Here is a 13766-nt window from a genome sequence, read left to right on the forward strand (position 1 = left end):
TCAGCTTCATATCTCCAGTTGGTTAAAATACATACAGCTGGATGAAGAGGATCAGTTGTCTGGAAGTATATTCATGTAGACAATCATTGATAGCACCAAAAAAGGACGTTAGAGTAAAATATATTTCTGTTCTTGGAAAATTGTTTATCTATTCTTTTTTTTGTTATCGCAGTCGTTAGATGATAGGAAATTCACAAATTTGCATAATATATTGTACGACAATATATTATATTTTCATAATTAGGTATGAATACCCAAACAATAATTGTTGTGATAAAATGTAACTGTGAACATCTGAATTATTTCTAAACAGGGTACTTCATACTATGAAATGATGAACCACTTGCACAGAAAACAAATAACATAAAAGTGAAAAAGTATGTTTCTTATATAATTAACGTGGTGATTGGTGTTCCCGAAGATATTTCAGATTATTAATAGGTTCTGGGTGTAACTGTTATGATGTTGTTTGTCAGTGTAATACATTATGATAGAAATGGTTACACAAACAAAACATTTGTCATGTCTCTGATTTAAAAAGTGTCTTAAAATAAACTCATCGTTGCTGTTAGATAAATTAAAACTTGCCATTGTCAATGATTTGAAACCTTCATTTGATGCATAGCGACAATGTTACTAAACCTGAGATAATCAAAATAATAACGCTATGTAACAAAATTTTTACTTTTTCTTGTTCCTGGGCAGAAAGTGTTATTTCCCAATTGCCTATGCCTAAAGTAAATGGAAATTACCTATTTTTCTCTTCAGGCTTTGCTTTTGTGATTTGGGTAATTAAATTTTCAAATTTACCTATTTTCCAGAAAATTCCAGATAGATTTAGTGCTGAGTAGCTGATAGAGAATTTTCTCGAATTTACAAGAATTTTCAAGAACTTTCAAGAATGTTGCAGAACTTACAAGAATTTTCAAGAATGTTGTAGAACTTGCGAGAATTTTCAAAACCCTTTTAGAATTTTCTAGAACGTTTCAAAGTAATGTATATATACAGGGGCTCACCACTCACCACTTCAGTTCAGTTCTAGCTGCCTAAATGAACACATAGACCTATCTGATTTTATCACAGATGGCATCAAAAAGCTATAAGCATTCCCCAGACGCATTCCGCTATGTATGTGGCCAATTTATCAAGACAAGAGCGAAAAAGTACTCTGGGACAGCATCTGCTAAAATGTGTGAAGCTTACAAGGTATATTTCGGCATGCCTGTCGTGGATCAAGACAAACCCTGGGCACCTCATTTTACTTGCGAGCACTGCAAAAAACTCTTAAAGAAAAGATGGACAATTTTTGCTTGCTTGAATAATAAGATTTTATATTATACAAATTTTATACCTTTTAAAATTTGAATAACTTTTAATTTTTTTAAATTTCCAATAGTATAGAAAAAATATTACATCTAAAATATTTTGCATGAACCTCTTACAGATTAGTTGTAGATGAAATAAGTTTATTCTTCATAATAACAATTTTATTTTGCTCTTTTGCAGGATGCTACACGGGGGAAAAGAGAGCTATCAAGTTCGCTATTCCAAGAATTCGGTGTGAACCCACTGACCACTCAAGCAATTGCTACTTCTGCATGGTGGACCCTTCCAAACGTCGGGCTGGCAAGAATGCATCTACTTTCATGTACCGGATCTTCCTTCATCCATCGCACCAGTGCCACACTGCCCTGAGTTGTCTGTATCCACTCCGCCAGAGAGAAAGCAGCCATCCTGCCAAGAGAGCAGCAAATCAGAAAAGGAGGTAAACGTTAAAGATCCAGATTACAATTTCAGAGGTTCAGCTGGTGATAGAAACCCATACTACCCCAACCAAAAATACTTCAATGACTTGATCAGAGATCTTGGTCTAACGAAGTCGAATGCCGAGCCTTTAACATCTAGACTCAAGGAGTGGGATTTGTTAGATGAAAGTGTGCAAGTCGCAAGTCAGAGGAAGCGTCACCGAGATTTTTCTAGCTTCTTCACTCGTCAAGATGGGCTCTACTTCTGCCATAATGTATCCAGTCTGTGCGAGGCAATTGGAATTGCCTGCCCGAACGAGTAGCGCCTCTTCATTGATAGCTCATCCAAAAGCCTCAAAGCTGTGCTGCTCCATAACGGGAATAAGTATTCGTCTCTTCCTTTAGCTCATTGGGTGCCCTCAAAGAGGAATACAACAGCGTTAAGACCTTGCTAGAAACCTTGAAGTATGATGAGTATGACTGGGAGATTATCGGATACTTTAAAATGGTGGCATTCCTGATTGGTCTCCAAGGAGACCTTACCACGTTTCCCTGTTAATTCTGCCTTTGGACAGCAGGGACTCCGTAGCGCACTACAACAGGAAGCACTGGCCACAACGGACCGAGTTCTCTGTGGGGAGGCACAATGTTTAGTGTGAGCCACTAGTGGACCTCCAGAAGGTGTTGTTCCCACCATTGCACATACAATTGGGTCTTATGAAACAATTTTTCACAGCTCTTGATAAGGAATCTGCAGCCTTCAAGTACCTTCAAGACTTTTTCCCTAAGCTGTCTGAGGCAAAGATCAAAGCTGGTGTTAAAGTTGAACCACAAATAAGGAAGATCCTGAAGTGCACAGAATTCCCCAAGAAGCTCAGTAGGAAGGGAAAAAAAAAGCTTGGAGCAGCTTTGTCGCAATGGTTCGGGGCTTCTCGGGCAATCACAAGGCCGAAAATTATGTGAAATTGGTTAAGGCTCTTGTAAAGAACTATGGCAAAATGGGCTGCAGAATGTTCATGAAAGTCTATATCCTTGACGCTCATCTTGATAAATTCAATGAGAACATAGAAGCATACTCAGAGGAGCAAAGCGAGCGCTTCCACCAAGATATACTGAACTTTGAACTCCGCTACCAAGGAGCGTATAACGAAAACATGATGGTAGACTATATCTGGGGGCTGATACGTGAAAGTGATTTACATTATAGTCGCAAATCTCGAAAAACTACTCGCTTCTAAACATTTTTGTCCATTTTTTTGTATAACTTTAGTATAAATACATGCAAATCTTAATTCATATGTTGTTTTATTTAGACCTTATGCAAATGAAAATGTGCAAACGTGCCCGTTTCCACATAGAAATAGGTTAATTTCTAAATTTCATTATCCAGGTCACAAAAAGCAAAGTTTGAAGGGAATGATGACCATTTTCTCTACATTTACAACATAAGCAATTAAGAAATTACATCATCCTATCCAGAAACAAAATCTGTGTTACATTGAGTACTGATCTTTCACATCTTTAAGCAGAATAGACCTTTTATTTTGTTCTAAGCCGACTAATACAGTCTCACTGTTTGCTGTATGTTGGGCACAGTATGCTATAATTGCTAGCTAACCAGTCAAATATTGAGAATATACAGTTAGTGTTTTATATGACTATGTAATGAACTAACATAGATAGCGAAAAGGTTTCCTCATTGATAATTTTATTGCATGAAAGAAGAATTGAATTTAATACCACAATTGTATTTAAGCCATATACATTATTACACATTCACAGTTTTGTAAAGTGAACCAGACCCGGCATGGCCAAGCGTGTTAAGGCTTTTGACTCGTAATCCGACGGTCTCAGGTTCGAATTCCGGTTGCACCAAACATGCTCGCCTTCCCAGCCGTGGGGGCGTTATAATGTTACGGTCAATCCCACTATTCGTTGCTAAAAGAGTAGCCCAAGATTTGGCGGTGGGTGGTGATGACTAGCGTGGTGATGAGTCTAGTCTTACACTGCTAAATTAGGGACGGCTAGCGCAGATAGCCCTCGAGTAGCTTTGCGCGAAATTAAAAAAAACAATAACAAAAAAACAAAGTCAAGCAAACAACATATTTTAAATATACTGTAATTACATAGATAGCCACAGTTTTCCGTAAATATAAACGTATTGTAAATGCTTAAGTAGCGACAGTGTGCTACAGTTGGCTTTTATTGTAGTAAACGTTTTTCGTAAATATATCGTAAACATCACACGTTTAAGTAGAAAAGAACTTTGATTTATTCTAGTTTGTTTGTTTTGAATTTGGCGCAAAACTACACGAGGACTATCTACACTAGCCGTTCCTATTTTAGCAGTGTAAGACTAGAGGAAAGGCAGCTAGTCATCACCACCCACCGCCAACTCTTGGGCTACTCTTTTACCAACGAATAGTGGGATTGACCGTCACATTATAACGCCCCACGGTTGAAAGGGCGAGCATGTTTGGCGCGACCGGGATGCGAACCCGCGACCCTCAGCTTACGAGTCGCACGCCTTAACACGCTTGGCCATGCCGGGCCTTAACTCAAGTTGTACAGCCAAATTAATACGATTTAAACCTATAGCTATGTATCATGGCCGGTTGGGCCTAACAATGTGTCTTCTGTTTCATGGATGATCTAGCAATACATTCTAACTTGTTAAAACAGATGGATATTAAAATAATGGTAGTTAATTGATGTGTTGATGTAAATACTTCCTTCACAATGGTGAATGTTGATCACATTGCAAAATTAAAAGCTTATTAAAAATAATTATTGTCTCCATAATTTTTAAATATGTTCATCTTACCGAAAATCTTTAATTACTTGATTGAGTGAGATATAGTACTTTTAGAACATGAAATGTAATTAATTAATAAAATAATACTAAAAATCTTGATTCAGTAAGTTTTAATTAAAATATTGTTCTTTTCAGACTATTTAAGTAGTAAGGAAATGTAATTAATTTAGTGTTAAGCACCATTATGAGAAATTATTTATAAATGATTTCATATAGTACGGTTATGAGCTCTTTTTATGATGCTAAGTGTCCTTTTTTGCTATAATATGATTTAATTAATTAGTTTTAAGCATCATTTCTCGGACAAATTATTTATAAATGAATGAATTAGCTATCGATTTATTGATTAATTATGTTCATGGTGAGTCATTGTATCATAGCCTCCTGTCATGGCAGCCTAACAACGTGTTCTTAAAGACAGGTTCTCTAGTGTTAAATTTTGACATCAAGGCCACCTGATATGACGGCCGAACAACGCGGTCCTTGTCGAAACACTTGTTACTGTGACCTCGTCATCTTTAGTGACATCAACCTTCCTTGAGGCAGCCAATCAGCATTAGGCGGCGTCCTTTATCAATGCAAAGAAAAAATAAAATACTCTTTGGAAATGGCCCAAATTGGCCAGGTGATTAGGACATTCGATTCGCACTCTGAGGATTGTGTGTTCAAATCCCTGCTACATCAAACACGATAACTTTTTAGTCATGGAAACGTTATAATGTCATGGTTTCTCCCACTATTCATTGGTAAAAGAGTAACCCAAAAGTTGGCGGAGAGTGGTGATGACAAGTTGGCTTCCCCTAGTCTTACACTTCTAAATTAGAAACGGCAAGCATAGATAGCTCTCATGTAGCTTTGCGCGAAATTCAAACACCAGCCAACAACAACAAATTCTTTTAAAAACAACACATTAGGCTAATTCTTGCATATGTATTACACAAACATAGTCATGACAAACATATGATTTAGCTGTGAGCTAATCTCTACAAACCACATACTCGCCTATTGAAGTAATAATAAATAAAACCGTTTCATTTCTACACAAAGAGTAATACATTTTATTATATCTTTACCTCTACCCAGCTACTAAACAAATTCATTACCCTCTCTCTCTCTTCAAACATAAATAAATCTCTTTAACAACAAGCGAAGTTTATCTTAGTACAAACAGTAACATAACGCTAGAAAAATAACATAATGGTTTTAATCATGTGCAATTTTACTAAGATTGTATCAATTTTAGTTCGAAATCTCTGCAACTTCACAATTCCAGATATTTTGGTCATTTTCAGTTTTTAACTTATTTTAGAAATTAAAGAATGCCATTAGATTGTTACAGTCGTAAAAGATTGAACCTGTAATTCAAATCGTAGCCATATCAAGTTCGATTGGTCCATAATTTGACTATGTTTTCTTTATTTTATACATAACTTTTATTTCAGAATATGTCCGCCACTGTATGCTGACTTACAGCTCTCGAAACTGGGTTTCGATACACTTGGTGGGCAGAGCACAACTAGCCTGTTGTATAGCTCTGTATTAACGAAAACCAGTATCAGAATAAACAAGATATAAATTATCGACTGCAGTGCCATCTACCTTGGAAATCATGAATAATATAAACATCACACTTATTGATTATCTAAAGAAATTAATACAACAATTGATTTTTCGTAAAACATCGTGTAACCATTTAAAAATTCGTTGGAAACAACAAAATGCTTCATTTTTACACAGGAAACGTACGCTTCGCTGTTTTTGATGATTTTAGAATATGTTGTGTGGCATTCAAATTTGTTCTTTCAGAATAATTCCTCGTTTCCGTGTTTTTGTGTTTGATGTTTTTCTTTCAGTAGACACTTTATTGACTTAGCATTTTTCCTTTATATTTTTGTTCTAGTTTTGTTATAGTCTTTATTTTTTTTTATTTTTTTACAGCTTCATTCTTGCTTATCCCATTTTCCTTCGATAACACGTGCACACCTGTTGGAAAAGCAGGGAGGAATACATTTGGTAATTGTTGTCAAGTAAATCCTCTTCCGTTAAAATCCTTCACAACTTTAATTTGTGTGAACTCCATTGAAACAGATGTTTGTTTTCTGCAAACAAAACAGTAAAGGGTAATGAATCAAGGTAAACATTGATTTCATGGAACATTTTTGTATGGTCAACTCAAGTTATTAATATTTTGAATACAATATTAATTTGTTACGTTGATACAATTATCAAAACATTGTTTTTATTGTGACTTGACTCGATAAACTTATAAACATTCAAAAGAAATTACATATCACAATTTATACTTTTAGCACAACACATTATTGTAATGTAACTTTTCAAACAATGCTCAACACACGAAAACCTTGAAGATTAAAAGTGTATTTAATTTCATTCAATCTTTAGATATCATTGCAATTTGACAGTGAGTGAAACTTCTCAGTTTCTGCGTCTTTAGAAACGTTTCTTTAGCAATTCAAGAAACTGAATCTTCTGCTAGCGAATAAAAAGAACATCAACATTTAATCATTTTGTGACCAGTTCTACGAACTGTCATTTTTATCTGAAATGTTTTTTCTTCTGTCTGTCAAAACGCGATAGCCATTAAAGATTTACGTTTCGTGACAGTTCCATCGCGAGCTAACCTAAAAATAGCTATTGTCATTGAAGGATGAAAAGCACGAGTTGTTTTTATTTTTCTCGTGAGAGGTAAAGGTATTTTTTAAAGAAATGGGGTCCATCATTCCCTCTTCATGTCTCGTGGTTGAGATGAGTATAATATTTTAACAAACATTACAATAGACGGAATTCATACTCACATCTCCCCTTACACAGTAGAGGTTTTAACCAACGAAACTTTGAGTCTCATATATTGGAAATCTCAGTTTTCACTTCCTTGGTATTTCAGGACATATCATCTTTCTGAAAGCTATGAGACAACGAAGAAGGAAATGAAAAAGTTAATTTAAGAAGCCTGTAGCACACAGATGAGTAAATAGATCTCATGTTGATTTGGAAATAAAAGCAGCAAACGTGATTACAAAGTTACAAAATTAATTTTCATGGTTTATATTCTAGAAGCATTTCAAATGTCTATTTTGTGATTTTTCGCATAGTCTATATATTATACACGTCTGACAAAAGTCATATTAAGCTACAGATTTTTATTTACATATTTATTTTAATTTTTTTATTTGTCCTTTAAGGAGAATAAATCAGATCTCATTTCAAATTTATATTTTATACACCTCTGATTTAAAATTCACTCTCACCAGTCTGAAATCATTTTTATCCCAAGTAATAGGCCTGCTGGTTTACAGTGCTTTTCCAGAATGCAGCTTTCGTCTAGCTAGGCCTGTACAAACGTTTCACACCTTGCTAAATGGAGTAATAAATATGTTTCAAAGCTTGCAGGTGATTGCTCGTTCAAAGCGTCACATTTCTTTAGTTAAGTGCATTGTGTTGTATTGTTTTCAGGGTTTTAACCAGATGTCACATCAGGGGCCTTTGATGGTGGCTACCAAACAAAATGAACAAAATCTCATATTTCACCACGAATATTTCTCTTCTACCAATAACGGTGTCAACTTATATCGTTTTTAGTCCTTGTTGAGAAACATAAACTGAAGTTGACTTATAAAAAGATGGAGAAAGGATAGAAAAAGTGTATTAGAACTCCTAATTTATTTTTCTCAACGCTTTAAGCTGTTCAGCAGAAAAGCCTCGTGGTATAAAGAGCAGCTGAGGTTTAAGCGACTAATACTAATATGTGTTTGAATCATTGGTCGATTAGTGTAAACCTATAATAACACCATGTACAGATATTTGCTTAAGAATTATTCATGCTTTTTAAATCAAGTTGTTAAGTCCTTTAATTCAAAGAAAAATAAAATATTTCCTTTTAGGTTCCACTGCCTTTCAATAATAACAAAAACAGTTATCTTAAATGCCACCACAACATCTTCACCCATTGAAAGAAAAAAGGTTGATGAAAGTCTCAGATAGTAAAATATGTTTATTAAAAAATGTTTGTATAATTTATGTACTTCTATTTTTTTCTCAAAGTAACAGTTTTAAAATCCCAATATTTAAAGTATGTTATCCTTGAATGAAAAGTTGAAGAGACATGTCACTGGAATTTTAATGAAAATAATATCTTTGGGACAGCTTTAACTGGGAAAAACATGTCACTGCATGTTAAGAAGAAAAGGCGAGGTAAAGTACTGAAGATTTCCCCTTGGTAACTCAGGAAGTGCTTGTCATACCTTTAACTAATATTATGTCTAGTAGTGAAAGTGTCCTAGTTCTTTAAATAACTTTCGAGATATCAAACATTGGATTTTGGTGTCAGTCATTCACCCTAAAATTGAATAGTTGAACGAGAAAACATTTAGTAACACCAACAAGTTAACTAAACCAGGACATACATGGTAGAATTTTTAGCTCACATCAGAAACTTAAATTATATTTCAATTGTAAAAGTGAATAATTGGTATAAATTCATGCCAAGTTATTAGGTATTAATAGTGTAGCTAATTTTGAAATATAAATCTGGCCTTGGTCTTAATATCAAACAGCCAGATTCAAAGTTTAATGTTACTTATTCTCTAGGCGTAATTAAATTAGTGATAAAGCTTTGCATCTGTTGCAATAGTACCTGAACACTATTGTAAGAAATTAAGATTCAACAGTAAAACAAACTCAAGCTTTCAGACTACAGAGACATTCACGGGACGAAAAAAAAGTCCGGTGAACTTCATTGCAACACCATTAGGTCAAGCATATGACATCTTGTTATGATCCAACGGGATTAGCGTTAGTTAGTAACATTCAAGGCTGGCAACACAAACTGATACATCAAAACTGCATTTAGCGTCTAAGGACACTAAGGGATTTGGTAAAAAAGTGTCACATATCGTGTCATTATGATGACAGTGGTATCACCCATTACCGCTCGCCATGCGGTTCCATTGAGGACAGGAAATACCAAAATGTTTAGTCGAAAGCCAGCAATTGAATTCTGTGTGTATCACTTGTTGGTGATTTGAAGAAAAAGAAGAGAATATCAAAAAAGATCTGTTCCATTTCTTCATTCATTTCAAAAAAATTATTACTTGGAATAACTGGACTCAGAGACAAATGGTACATTTTCTGGTGTTGATATTATACAGGCTAGTTCCATGACCCATGGAATTTGGATGAAGCACGGCTCAATAACTATGGTATACTTGTTAACAAGCTATACCAAATGTTCGTGTAGAGAACTAAACAGTTTATAAGGCCGAGTTCAAAAGTTTAAAAAGTAAGAGTCACAAGAGAATGTAGTCACTTATGCAGACGACTTACATGATGCACATAGGAGGCATTTTCTACTATTATCAACAAGTTTTCAAGGAGGTTACCAAGTGAGCCCATGTGGTACCTCATGAGATTGAAGGTCATCTCTTCTTTATCTAGGAAGTTTCAACACTGGAATATCTCGACATGGTCATATTATTCTGCATACTGGGACAAAAGAAGATATCAACATCCTGTTGTCAGTCAAAGATATGGACTCAGTGAATTGCTCACAGCGTTTGTTAATATTTTTGTAGGATCAGATGGCTGATTGGGCTGGACAACAGTCACACATCTTTACATAAGCAATGGTTATGCATATCCAATTAAACAATTACCATACAAGCTTTATTGGTGCACCAGAGATATCTACTACTGAAACTGAATGGATGTTAAACAGCAGAATAATACAGCTTTTGAAAAGTGTATGAACATATGCAGTAGTGAAAGTCGAAAGCAAGGAAGAAATGCCAAAGTTATGGATAGGTGAACATGGTAATACATATTGTCGCATATTTTCTACCATACGTAGATGAATGGAATGTATTCCAAGGTGCTCGTTGGTTCAGCACATTTCACCTGTCTTTATATTGGCAAATATAATGGATAATAAAAGTAGAGCTAAACTGCTGCCAGCACTCAAGAAGGACTGTCTGAATTCTATGTCATGACACTCACTCTGTGATGGTGAAAGCAATGTTCAACAGTTAATAGTACTTATCCTTATAGAACTACAATGGAAGAGATTACAAACTTTTCTTTGATTCCAGATTTAAAGTCACATGTATGAGCTTGAAAATGGTTTGTAGTACATCAAAGACTAGCTTGCAATTGAACCAAGAAAATGCTTGCTGTGTATATTTCATTATACTATCAATACTTTGTTGTCATTTTTTTTATAATAATTACACTACTGCATGCTTTTGTTAAGGTTAATGAACACTTTCTATTGACACAGAAATGTCAAAATACATACCAATTCTGGAGGTATGCCTTCACTGAAGGAAGTGCCAGTGTTGACTTAGTCTCGCTAACATTCTCCATTCATTATAAATACAGATGCCAATTATAATGAAGTTAGCATGGCTTTGTCACAGGACATGATGGAGTACATGATTGTATATAACAGTCATGCATTCAGTACTCTTGTTTGCCAATACTGTATGATAAAGAAGTGACCACTTGCAATAGTAGTACTTGTAAAAACAATTACTCGTGTTATTTGCATAGTAGGAATTTCATCGTGTCAGCGGGCCATGTGTTAAAATAATGATTTATAAAATCTCAGAGATTGTTACTTTGTGTTAGATAAACATGCTGCAATAACACAAATCAAGTCAGCATCAAGGAAACATTTTTTCAAGCCCTAAGAGCATTTCCATCACTAAATGGCCAGATTCTGGACATGATGAAGTGGGTAAGGATATACCAGTAGCAGTGACGTCAAGCCATATGAGAAGTAAAATTTCAGTGTTTGAATGGATAGTACAGATGCATGCACAATCTGACATATTTATAGTCAATTACACGTATATGATTACATGCTCTATTGTTTTTATAAGCCAATGAGACGTGATAGCCATCTTTTGATGCAGATAATGGCCTACAGATCTCAGAAACATGAAATGCTTCGGGCTCTGCAAATGCAAGAACTAGATGACAATAGGGAATTCTACAGACTATCGTAAACGTGTAGAAATATTTTTATTTTTCTGCATTAATGTAAAAATAAGTAATGTTAAATGAACTATATTCAGTGCATTTCTCAGGAAAAATAGCAGTGTCAGGTAAAATTCAGATAGAGCGTGAAGAGAGAACTGACGTAGATACAGCTGATCATCTGAAGAAACAGCACATTAACAGTTATTTCACCAAGTGGGGTGAAGTATAACCATCAACTAACATTTTGAAAAGTCTGCCATATATGTGTTAGTTGAACATTGGCTGTTACACTCTGGTGCTCCTGATGAGGTCAGATAGATTGAGAAGTTAACTTAAACATACACTTGCTTGCAGTGTTGGTTCAAGTGTTGTAAGTAGTAAAAAGGAATATTTAACCATATCATTCTCAATCTAATTGATTAGCTAAGCTACAGGACAGACTGTCAAGCATTTTATTGTTAAATTTATAAACCCTAACTAAACTGATTGATATGAGCGCCTACCATACTGAGGGACAGTAAACTTGAAGTCGTTCAAAGTCTTCTGATAATTGTATGAAAATACAGGTCCAAACGGATCTGATATACGGTTCTCCGCCAAGTGCAGAAGCATCACAGTGTAGAATTGCTACATTCTGCAATAGGCAATGTTAATGAAAAAAACAATAGCGGTGTGAAGAAACTCCAAGCTTATTTGCTGGGTATGGCAGTATGGAAATAAATCATTTATAGCTGGACTTGTGTATGTATTGTCTGCCAGCAATTCACTGAGGTAAATTACGATTTACAATAGTTTTGCAAGAAATATACACGCACAGGAAATGTAGACAAGCTTAAGTTTTATGTTACTGACGAGCCTCTGTAAAACTGATAACTTCAGAAGCTTTAACGTGGCTCGAAATCAGCAAATCGTGGATTCGAATCCCAATCGCTAAACATATTCACTCTTTCAGCCGTGAGAGCATTATAATATGATAATCATTCCCGCTTTTCCTTTGTAAAAGAGTATACAAATAATTGGCAAAGGGTGATGTTGACTAGCTACTTTCCTTCTACTTTATCACTATTAAATTAGATTCGGCTGACGCAGGTAACCCTTGTGTATCTTTGCTTGAAATTCAAAACCAAGTTAATTAGTCTAAGCATCAGAGGTAGATTGGATGAGACTGTTAACGTTGATGACTTGTACACGTTGGTATATGATCACATCTCAGCTGAGTAGTAGAATATATCTACTTGTATCTAATGTATCTTGTGAGTAATTTATATGCGTATCATATCTGAAAAATGGTAAACATTAAAGCTACACTAAAGAAGTAAAAACATGCAAGCAGTAAACAAACATGTCTTTGAGATCATTTTTATTAATTTACATAATCTTAACGTTAGTTTTTTTTAAATTGTGTAAAATACTTCAAAATAGCTTCTTGTTATATTTCAATAACTTATCTGTTATTTAAAGAAGCTTTGAGTCATGAAATGAATCATAAAAGTCTTTTCTTTTTTCTTTTTTTTTTACAGCTCTAAATCGAGAAGCATTGTAAGTAGGCTATTTTCATTTGTCGAATTTTCATCGAATACATTCATGAAAATATCTACTTGCTTAAATAAATTTAATTGTAAGATTGCTTACACGATAATTAGATACGTTCATTTTAATATTACTAATAATGAACACGAAACACCTATTTATCTATAAGATCAGGCCATAGTACGGAAGATATAATGGGTGTAACTAATGCATTTTAAACTTTATATCACTGAAAATGAGTTTTTGCCTATGTTATTTTATTACTGGTATCTGCCATGAAATATCTCGCTCAAAAACAATTTAATATCAAGATGTTTACTTCCTTGTTTACCATTATCTGGTGTGAAACCTTTAGAAATATTTTAATATATTATTACATTTAAAAACTTAACAAGACCTTAAGAACGTTCAGAAAGTTAATGCTAAAGCTGAATATTATTGAGAGGAGAAATAATCCTGTATAATGCTTTTAAAGAAGCGAAGATACCTCACATTTCTAACACAATAACGTTCACACGAGGAATAATCCTGCATTATTTCAAGTAGATGTACTGTTTGTTGTTATTGGTTTTGTTTAAAGATTTGAGATAATATCTTATTGATCTTCGTTTCGAAGTTTCTTTCTTTCTCCGAAAAAGCGAACGTATTATGTTAGCTAGTGCCAGCTGGTGTTGTGTTCT

The 13766-nt window shown here is 34.6% G+C and overlaps 1 long non-coding RNA gene across 1 annotated transcript in view; it reads right to left on the reverse strand.

The window, feature by feature from the left end:
* Positions 1 to 5953: 5953 nt before the first annotated feature.
* The window catches only part of LOC143245044 (uncharacterized), a 32391-nt gene continuing 24578 nt past the window's right edge, over positions 5954 to 13766 (reverse strand). The window contains exons 3-4 of the long non-coding RNA XR_013025449.1: positions 7377 to 7486; positions 5954 to 6659 (exon numbers count right to left, since the gene is read on the reverse strand). This is a non-coding gene — a long non-coding RNA (uncharacterized LOC143245044). The remainder of the gene's footprint in view (positions 6660 to 7376; positions 7487 to 13766) is intronic.

Source organism: Tachypleus tridentatus, chromosome 1 (assembly GCF_004210375.1).
Source record: "Tachypleus tridentatus isolate NWPU-2018 chromosome 1, ASM421037v1, whole genome shotgun sequence".
Classification (NCBI taxonomy): Eukaryota; Metazoa; Arthropoda; class Merostomata; order Xiphosura; family Limulidae; genus Tachypleus; species Tachypleus tridentatus.